General features: G+C 38.0%; 1 pseudogene; it reads left to right on the top strand.

Moving 5' to 3' along the window:
• The first annotated feature begins 9,535 nt into the window (after window positions 1–9,535).
• On the top strand, window positions 9,536–9,649 carry LOC125999927 (uncharacterized; annotated as a pseudogene).
• The last annotated feature ends 233 nt before the right edge of the window (window positions 9,650–9,882 follow it).

Here is a 9,882-nt window from a genome sequence, read left to right as displayed (position 1 = left end):
TCTTTTTTCTAAAGCAGAGAAAAAGTTGACATTTGTTCTTCTCCGAGAAATTATTTATCCTGGAAAAAAGACCACAACAACCCCTACCACCTTCCTAATACCTCCCTCCATTTTCTCCTCTCCTTTCTCCTCTCCCTTCTTCTCCCCTTCCCTCTCTACTACTTTCCTCCCTCCTCTTCTCTCTACTCAGTCCTCTCTTCTCCTCAACTCTCCTCCCCTTTCCCTCGCCCTCTCCTGTACTTTCCTCACCTCTCTTCTCCCCTCACATTTCTCCCCTTCCCCCCTCCCCTTTCCTCCTTTTCCCCCAGCTCTTCTTTTCCCCTCTCCTCCTCACCCTTCCCTCTTCTCTCTCTTCTCATTTCCTCCTCTCTCCTTCCCTCCACTTCCCCAACCCTTTCTTCTCTCCTCACCCCTCCCTCCTTTCCTCTCCCTTTCCTTCCTTTCCCTCGCTGAGTTTCACCAATTTTTGGTTGTAGGGCTCAGCAGAATTTACTCTCCTGACTCTGTACTTCTCAACCATTCTGATTGTGGTGCTCACAGGGATTCATGGTTGTGTTCACATACATGCTTGTTAGGGGTTACACTCTATGTTGAGGCCTCATACATTCTTTAGTCTGGGTGCTTGCTGGTCTCATAACACTTTAGGCTATGAGACCTAACCATGCTTTTAGGTCATGGTCTCATGTCACGTTAGGTCTCATACACCTATTTATGTACCCCCAAGGTCACCCACACATGCAGTGCAAGTGGTATCTCAGTACATACAGAAAGTGTCTGGGATTAGTACATGGCCTTATATTTAAAAAGCAGGTATTTTGCCACTAAGCGGTCTCTCCAACCTCTTTTCATTTTTCTTAACACGTTCCCTTTTCCCTTTTATTTTGGATCACACTCACTGGTGTTCTGGGGCTATGGCCAGGCCAGCTTTGTACTTGGGGGACCACCTGGTGCCAGGATGGAACTGGGGCCTTTCACTTGCAGTCAACCTATTGAGCTGTTTCTCCAGCACCTTTAACAGGATTTCTATGAGCAACCCCTGTAATGAAAGGGCCTAGGAAACTATATTGAGGAGGACAGTATGTGAGGAAAGGCCTGGAATTTAAACCTAAGACTCACAAATATGTGTAAGAAATGACCAAGATTGCAAAAGAAGCAAAGAGCTGTCCAGCTTCAGTTGTCAAAAGTCAAATAGGCTTTAAGGATCGCCTCCTCTGGCCTGTATCATCTCTCTGCAGGACTCTGCCTCTTAAAGAAGTGCCATGAGATAGAAACAGAAATCGTAAGTGGATGTTCTATTGGTCAAGAACTAATGCCCTTGACGTTGTCATAGCTTAAGATTTACTTTGATGAAAACCCCAGAGTCATTTGGGTTTGAACTTTGCAAAGTCCCTAGTTACGGTAAGTTTTCAGATGTTTGCCTTCTTTTCAACAAACCACTGTATGAAGAATCATTTAATTGCAATATGAAAATCTAATTATTCCTGAGGAAGGCCTCATTTGCTTCAGGCTCTGATTGTGCTGTGGCTGTGTGCAAGCTTACTTGTAGACCCTGCCATCAGAAGTGGGTTGTATTTCAGTGGGAAAGGAGAAAAATGCCACAGAACTGTGGCTCTTGCTTAATGGACTACCAAGTACAGATTCTTCTGAATCCTTGAGCATGCTTCTGTTACTGACTCTCTGATTTGAGACTTTTTGAACACTATGACCACTCAGAATTAAAAGCAGCTTAAAGGTGACCATTTCCTTTTGTCTCTCATCCCTACCCTGTATTAGCTCAGGGCAATCCTGATGAAGCCACCTTCTTTATATTTTGAAGTTTTGATATAAGTCACTTAACCTTGAGATTCTTGGATCCAATCAACAGAGGCAGGGCCCTCAACCTAATCATTTTTTTGTAAATTTTTATGCCTTCTACGGTGACTGAAGAAGTCAGTAGCAGGGGCTGGCCTTGTCAAAACTAAGTGATTTTTGCTGAATGGTAGACTGCTTTGTTTTGCAGTCAGGGTGTTAAGTTAAAGTAAAATTATTCTTACATTTGGGGGGAACAAGGCTGATCCACTACCCTAATATCCCTCTTAAAACGTAATGAGCATACACGGCTTCAACAAAATTATCAGCTTTTAAAAGAGCCAAGTGACTTTTGTTTTTTGAAAGTAGCTTCTTCTGTACTTCTTTACACTTGTGGAAATGCTTTTAGAAGCAATGTCTGAGTCACAAGAGAAAAGCGCACTCATTCTTTCATAGACCTAGTCATTGAACAAAAACCATCATTACCCAGTTGGAGACGCCCCCTGTTGTGCATGGCTTTCAGAAGCTCTCTGCCCTTTCCAAAAACTAAAGCCACATTCAAAATACCAAACTTTTGTACCACTAAATTGTCTTAAGAATGGATTCTGAAATGTAATAAAGGGGGGGAGTGCCTAGATTACCCTTGACCCCAGATAACAGGGAGGAGGGCGACAGAGAAGGAAAGAAATCAAGGGGCAAAGGAAGATGAGAATGGGAAATAATAGGGAACTGGACTGAGTTTAGTTATTCAGATGATCTAGGAGAGTAGAAGAGCACTATATTCAAAGCACAGACTCAACAACAAAGAAAATATGAGATCTAAGCTTCAACCACCCAACTTTGAATTGTGCCTACCGAGATGGCAGGTGAGGGGGAATGGAAGGGATCATGGGAACACAGGTGGAGGGAAGTTGAAACTGGTAGTGGGATTGGTGTTGAAATATTGTATGCTTAAAACTCAACTGTCAGTAACTTTGTAAATTATGGCCTTTAGTTAAATAATTCTTTGAAAAATAAGAAAGAACAGACTCCAAATACAGTTTCTGAAGAGAAGTTTAAAAATGATGGGAGTCCTGGAATCTCACTGGAGTAATTGAAAAGACTTAAGAGGAGAATATTTCTGTTTAAAGTGTGGAATGTTGTTTAAATACTGAGGTGAGGTAAAAATGTGTTTAAAAATGAATTTAAAAGCTAGAATTTTTATTTTTGTAAAGTAAAACAGGGATTAAGACAGCCTTTCAGGGCCCAAGCAATAGTATAACAGATAGGTAGGCTGCTTTAGGCTTGCAAATAGGTTGCCTTGCACACAGCCAACGTGGGTTCCAACACCACAAGGTTCTGTAGACCCTGTTAGGAGTGATTCCTGAGCACTGAGCCAGGAGTAAACCCTCATCTCTGGTTGTGGCCCAAAAGAACAGACCAGCACAAAATATTGATTTCACAATGCTATAGTGATAAGTCAAGCTATATATGTAAATTTTTATAGAGCTGAAGTGACTATTTAAGTGTAAGATATATGTAGATAAGTAAGCCTAAGTATTTACACATACCTATAAACTCCTGCTATTGTATTCCTGTTTTCTATCTTTTAAGAGAAATAAGTGGAAAAGCTGAAGGAAGGATTGAGAATGAAAGGCATAAACAGCATAGTTTAGACAGATTTATAAAGAAGAAAGGTGACTATTTGAAAGTAGAATTTCAAAGTAGGTGGTTTGAGTTTTATTAATGATTCAGTTTTCCTATCTTAATGCCAAATAATGCTATTTTGAAAGGTTAAAACCTTGAAGACAGGTCTGCCATGTATTTAAATGTAATGAAAGCAGAGTTTTCAGTTACTGCTAATGGTGCCTAATTACTTCCAAATTGACTTAAGGTTTCTTATTCTTCTTGCACTACTATTTCAACACAAAACACATGTAACCACAAGAAGCTAAATGAAGAATCGAACAGCCTTACTTTGGTTCATGGGGACAAAATTTGACTGGATGCTTTTTTTTTTCAGGATTCGAGATTCTTAAAAACAGTGAAGTTCTGAATTTCCCATAAACCTTTCTGGTGAGTGGAGAGTCCTGCCTTTCTTTTTTTCTTCTCTTTCCCCCCAAATCATCTCAAACAATCTGTTTCTGTAGTTGATATCAGCTCAATTTTTGATGATAAGAAGTCAGTTAATCAGAATTCAACTGTTCAGACCTCTCAGGTTACTGGAATGTTTCTTCCATAAACTCAAATTCTAAGAGAAAGAAATAACAAAATTACTTACTAATGAGGGACAAAGGAGATAGTAGAACCTTGATCCCCAGCACCAGATGGTCTCCCCAGAATCATCTGATGAAGCCCTAAAGTATCCTATTCCCACACTCCCATCATCATAAGAGTGGCCTTGCTGAGTGCCAGTACAGCAGGGTTAAAGTGCATTGCAACCTCGTTGCAACACTGGTTTTTGGTTGTACTTAAGCCTGACATTTGGATCTAGGTCAGTTTGACACCAGAGATCATATTTGAGTGATGGCTTTGAAACATTGAAAATTCCTCAACAAAGTAATGTTCTATTGCATTCATTAATTTATCTGTCTTCTGTGGCTTCTGTAGGTAAATTTCTTTTTATTTGTTTTTGTTTTGGGGACTTGGTGGTGCTCAGGAGTTACTCCTGACTATGCACTCAGAAATTACTCCTGTCATGCTTGGGTAAATATGGAATGCTAGGGATCAAACCCGACTGGCCACATACAAAGCAAGCACCCACTGTGCTATTTCTACGGTCCCCTGAAAGTTAATTTTTACATGTAGCAAAGGATTACATTGATTACTAAAATGTCATATGATATATATATACATATATATATATCATATATGTGTGTGTTCAGATCAGGAATGAATGGCATAAATTAAATAGAATTCTCTCAAAACATGAATTTTCAAATAGAAGACAGTATGGTAATAATATAGAGACAACAGAGATGAGGATTAGGAGGACCAATCCATGTTAGGGAGCTTGCCGCAAAGAGTGATGTAAAGCAGTTAGGGTAGTGAATGGATCACTGTGACAATGATCACTATGGTCAAGAACTGGATGCTGAAAGGGGATAAAATGATATGCATTAGGGGCCGGAGAGGTGGCGCTAGAGGTAATAAGGTGTCTGCCTTGCAAGCGCTAGCCAAGGAAGGACCGCGGTTTGATCCCCCGGGGTCCCATATGGTCCCCCCAAGCCAGGGCCGATTTCTGAGCACTTAGCCAGGAGTAACCCCTGAGCATCAAATGGGTGTGGCCCAAAAAAAAACAAAAAAAATGATATGCATTGTACTCCTTCATTAGTAATAGTACAAACCACAGTGTCAAAAAAGGAGAGAGAGAGAGAGAGAGAGAGAGAGAGAGAGAGAGAGAGAGAGAGAGAGAGAGAGAGAGAGACTGGTGATGGGAAATGTACATTGGTAGAGTGGTGCATATTTCTATGACTGAACATCAACCATGAATAATGTTGTAACCTTGGTGCTTAAATAAAGTAATTATATATTTAAAAACCATTTGTTTTCAGAATGAGCTGAGAAATGACATGAGCCTGGTATTTCTTTATTTTCTGGTTCTGTATTTTTAATTAATAAAATTTTAATTGACTCACCATGAGATAAACGATTAGGGGCCGGAGAGGTGGCGCTAGAGGTAATAAGGTGTCTGCCTTGCAAGCGCTAGCCAAGGAAGGACCGCGGTTTGATCCCCCGGGGTCCCATATGGTCCCCCCAAGCCAGGGCCGATTTCTGAGCACTTAGCCAGGAGTAACCCCTGAGCATCAAATGGGTGTGGCCCAAAAAAAAACAAAAAAAATGATATGCATTGTACTCCTTCATTAGTAATAGTACAAACCACAGTGTCAAAAAAGGAGAGAGAGAGAGAGAGAGAGAGAGAGAGAGAGAGAGAGAGAGAGAGAGAGAGAGAGAGACTGGTGATGGGAAATGTACATTGGTAGAGTGGTGCATATTTCTATGACTGAACATCAACCATGAATAATGTTGTAACCTTGGTGCTTAAATAAAGTAATTATATATTTAAAAACCATTTGTTTTCAGAATGAGCTGAGAAATGACATGAGCCTGGTATTTCTTTATTTTCTGGTTCTGTATTTTTAATTAATAAAATTTTAATTGACTCACCATGAGATAAACGATTACAAAGTTGTTCATGAATTAATTTCAGTCATACAATATTCTAAGTCTCATGCTTGACCGGTGCATATTTTCTACCACCAATATCCCACCAGTTTCCCTCCCACCTTCCCCTGCCTCTGCCTGCTTCTATGCAGACATTTCCCGCCCCCCCTCGCTTTCTCTCTTTTAACTTTTATTCTAGGCACTATACTTTGCAATATTTCTTTCTTAAATGCAATACAAAATTGTCAGAAATGCTTAGATTAGACTTTTGAGAACGCTAGATTGATGAAAGCCTTTTGTTACCTTTTTTAAATGATACCGGTTATTTTGGGACTTCAGCAACAGTATAGTGGGTGTATCTGACCCCAGCACATCCTATATGGCCCCGTGAGTCTGCTGGGAACAGTTCCTCAGCAGAGAGCTAAAAGTAAGCCTGATGTGAAGACCTCAAGAAATAAAAGAAGATATCAATGAAGATATCTAATAATAATAATAATAATAATAATTATATCTAATACTAATATATTATTCAATCCATGCCACCACTCACATGCCAAGGAGATAGGTTCATAATGGCAGTGCCTTTTGGGGTTTCTTGTGCCACAGAACATTGTGTAATCTCTGGTATAATATAACCATGTTATATTATATATATATATATATATAACCATGTTATATTATGACCCCCCACAATTAAAGCAGGTAGGTTCCAGTAAGCACTTAAACTAAGTACACATACCTTACAACCTAGTGTGTGAATAGCACAACTCACTATACAATTTGGCCCTCTTCCCCATTTATCACAACAGCCATAACGTTAACAAAGGGAAGAGGGGAAGTAGATAAGTGAATAAGTCAACACTGATTTTCTTCAGACCCTATTTTGTTTCTGCTTATCTTTCTAGATATGTCCACTCTCAAATGGAATCAGTGTGAACTCTCCCAAGTGTTTAAATAAGAAAAACATTCCCAAAATATCATAGGTACACTTCTTCATTCTATTAAGAAAGTATTGTGATAATTAAGCCAGACCATTGCATCATAACAAAAGAAAATTCAGAACCATGATCTTAAATGCTTGGTTTTCACTTGTGAAAACAAGAGCCAAAGAAAAGTGAGAGAATGGATTTTTTTCATTGAAGATGTACCATCCGGCTGTACCACCCATCCACTCATTTCTTCACATGCCTTCTAGTATCACAAATAATAGCGCTGTTAGTCAAGTAACTTCTGTATATTGAACCTTAAGGTTCAATTGGCCTTTAGGAATGCATAGTTCAGTGTGAGAAACAGGTATGTTAGAGGAGGGCTAGGTTACCCAAGAATGTAATTAGGACTCTGATATGTGTGAGAAAAGTGCTGTATATTGGGGGACAGGAAGTAAAAGGACTTAATGGCACTTCAGAGTTTGTACATTGTTCTGTAGAGTGTTTGCTGCATTATAAGCAGGGCAGAGATGTGCTTAACTGAAAGAAATGGGTCAACTGTACAGTAAGAATAAGAGTATAGTGAGAAAAGCGGAAACCCACTTGATAAATTCTAACATATTGCAACAAGAATACTAAACGCATAGTAGCTCCATTATTTCAATGGAACAACTGTAATCAACAAGATTTGGCAGGAGGAAGGAGGAGCAAAGAATGGGTAGTTTTGTATCTATGTAGCTGACAGTGTGGTGGTGCTATTGAGAGAATGGAAAGGTTGATTGAATCACATTCAAAGGGAAGAGGCTCTCTTGCATTTTCAACAGGTGTATTTTGAGCAGAAAGGAACAAGTAAGAGGAAATCTTGCGTTACAGAACTCGAACTGGTTGCCTGTTCTGTTTTCCTTTGGATGCTGCGGTCAACATCATTGCCAAAGCCATTGTCAAGGAGGTTTTTCTTTGAGTTTATGTGGTTGATTTCAGGTCTTATATTTAAGTCTGTGCTTCATTTCAAGGAACTTTTTGTAAGTAACATTAAATGGGTTCAATATTTTTCTTCTACATAGGTTGTCCAGTTTGCTCAGAACCATTCACTGACTATCCTTCAGCAGTGAGTATTCTTGATTTCTCTTCCAAATACTAATTAAGTTAATGTGTAGATGTTTATTTCTGGACTCATTTTTTCAGTTTTGTTTGTCAAAGGCCTATTTTTTATGCCAATACTATACTATTTTGGTTATAATAGGCATATAGTATAATTTAAAAATAGGAATTGTAACATCTTAAGCTGTGTTTTTCCTCAAGATTGCTTTGGCTGTTGGGAGTTTTGGAGGTTCGTATATATTTTTGTATTGCTATTTATCTGTTTATATCTATTGCAATTTGTGAATTGCATTTTATCCATCAATATCTTTGGATACACTGGACATTTCAATGAAACTTATTCTTCTGATTCACAAAGGATATCATTTGCTTTCATTTTTCATCAGAATCTTTAGTTTTCAGCACACAAATGTTTCACCACTTTAGTCAAGCCTATTCCTTGTATATTATTTGTGATACCATTTTCCATGGTTCTTTATTATTTCTCAGCTAGTTTATTGTTATTGTATAGATTTCTAACTTTTCTGTGAGTTGCTTTTATATTCTACCACTTTATTGAAATCATTGTTTAGTTTTAATAGTTTCTGGTTGAGATTTTAAAATGTTTAATTTGTAATAGAACATCTACAAATAAGACAATTATACTTCTTCCTTTATTGAGATACCTTTTATTTTGTTATCTCTAAAAACATCTATTATGTCAGTGTTGTGAGGATTAGCATTCTTGTATTTTTCCTGTTCTTAGAGAAAAAACTTTAGCATTTGGGGCCTAAGAAATAGTATAATGAGTAGGGGGTCTAGATTTTCATGTGACTGGCTGGGTTTGATTCCCAGTTTCTCATATGGTTTGCTGAGTCATCAAGGAGTTATCATTAAACATAGAATCAGGTGTAGCCCCTGATCATACCTAGGTGTACTACTCTCTTCTCAGAAAAGATTTAACATTTCACCACTGAGCATGGTGTTAGCTGTGGTTTTTCATGTTTGGCTTTTAACATGCTGCCATATGTTCCATTTAGTTTTTTTTTTTTATTTGGTAGCCACACCTGGTGATGCTCAGAGACTATTCCTGGAATTGCTTAAGAGACCATGTGATGCTTCGGTTCGAACACGCTATCCCACATGCAAAACATGTATTCAACTCATTGAGGTATCTCTTCTGCCCTATATGTTGTTTTCTAGCATCTTTCACTTGAATAGATGTTGTTTTCATCCAATACTTTGCATATCTTAAAATGATCAGATTTCTACTTCAGTCTATTAATATTTTGTAGTATTTATTGATTTTCATATAGTAACTCCTTCTTAAGTCGTAGAGAGAAATTCCAACTGATCATAGTGTATGCTTTTTTGATATGCTCTTGAATTTAGCTTTTTAATAATTTGCTGATAATTTTTCATCTGTCTTACTTTTTCTGTTCTCCCTTGGACTCTTATGTAGCTTTGGTATCAATGAAATAGTTGCTGTAAAATTAATTTGACAGTGTTGTCCAATAGTAATGAATTGAACATTATTTCCTTTTTATTTCCAATATTAAAGAACAAGAAGAAAGAGGCATTAAGAAGGGTCAGGAAATATTCTTTTCTAGTTCATATGTATGATGATTTGGTGACATTCATATGTATGATGATTTCGGTGACATGTACCTTTCGCAAACCTTGTATGACATCAGCAAATTACCTGTCTGAAGTAAAAAAAGAAAGGCCAGGAATATATGACACATTGACAAAATTACATGACCTACATACATGAGTCTTAGGTTCACTTCTCAGCATTGGAATCAAAAATAAGCCAAATCAAAAGTTGACATCAAACCAGAGAGAGAGAGCTCTCTCTGGTTAGAGCACATTCTTTGCACTTATGGGGCTTTTTATTTTATATTTGTGAACAAATTGTATTAAAGTTTTGATTAGAATTGTATTT

The sequence above is a fragment of the Suncus etruscus genome, chromosome X, assembly GCF_024139225.1.
Source record: "Suncus etruscus isolate mSunEtr1 chromosome X, mSunEtr1.pri.cur, whole genome shotgun sequence".
NCBI lineage: Eukaryota > Metazoa > Chordata > Mammalia > Eulipotyphla > Soricidae > Suncus > Suncus etruscus.
Note: the sequence above shows the minus strand (reverse complement) of the source record. Positions and strands in the feature narration are given on the sequence as shown.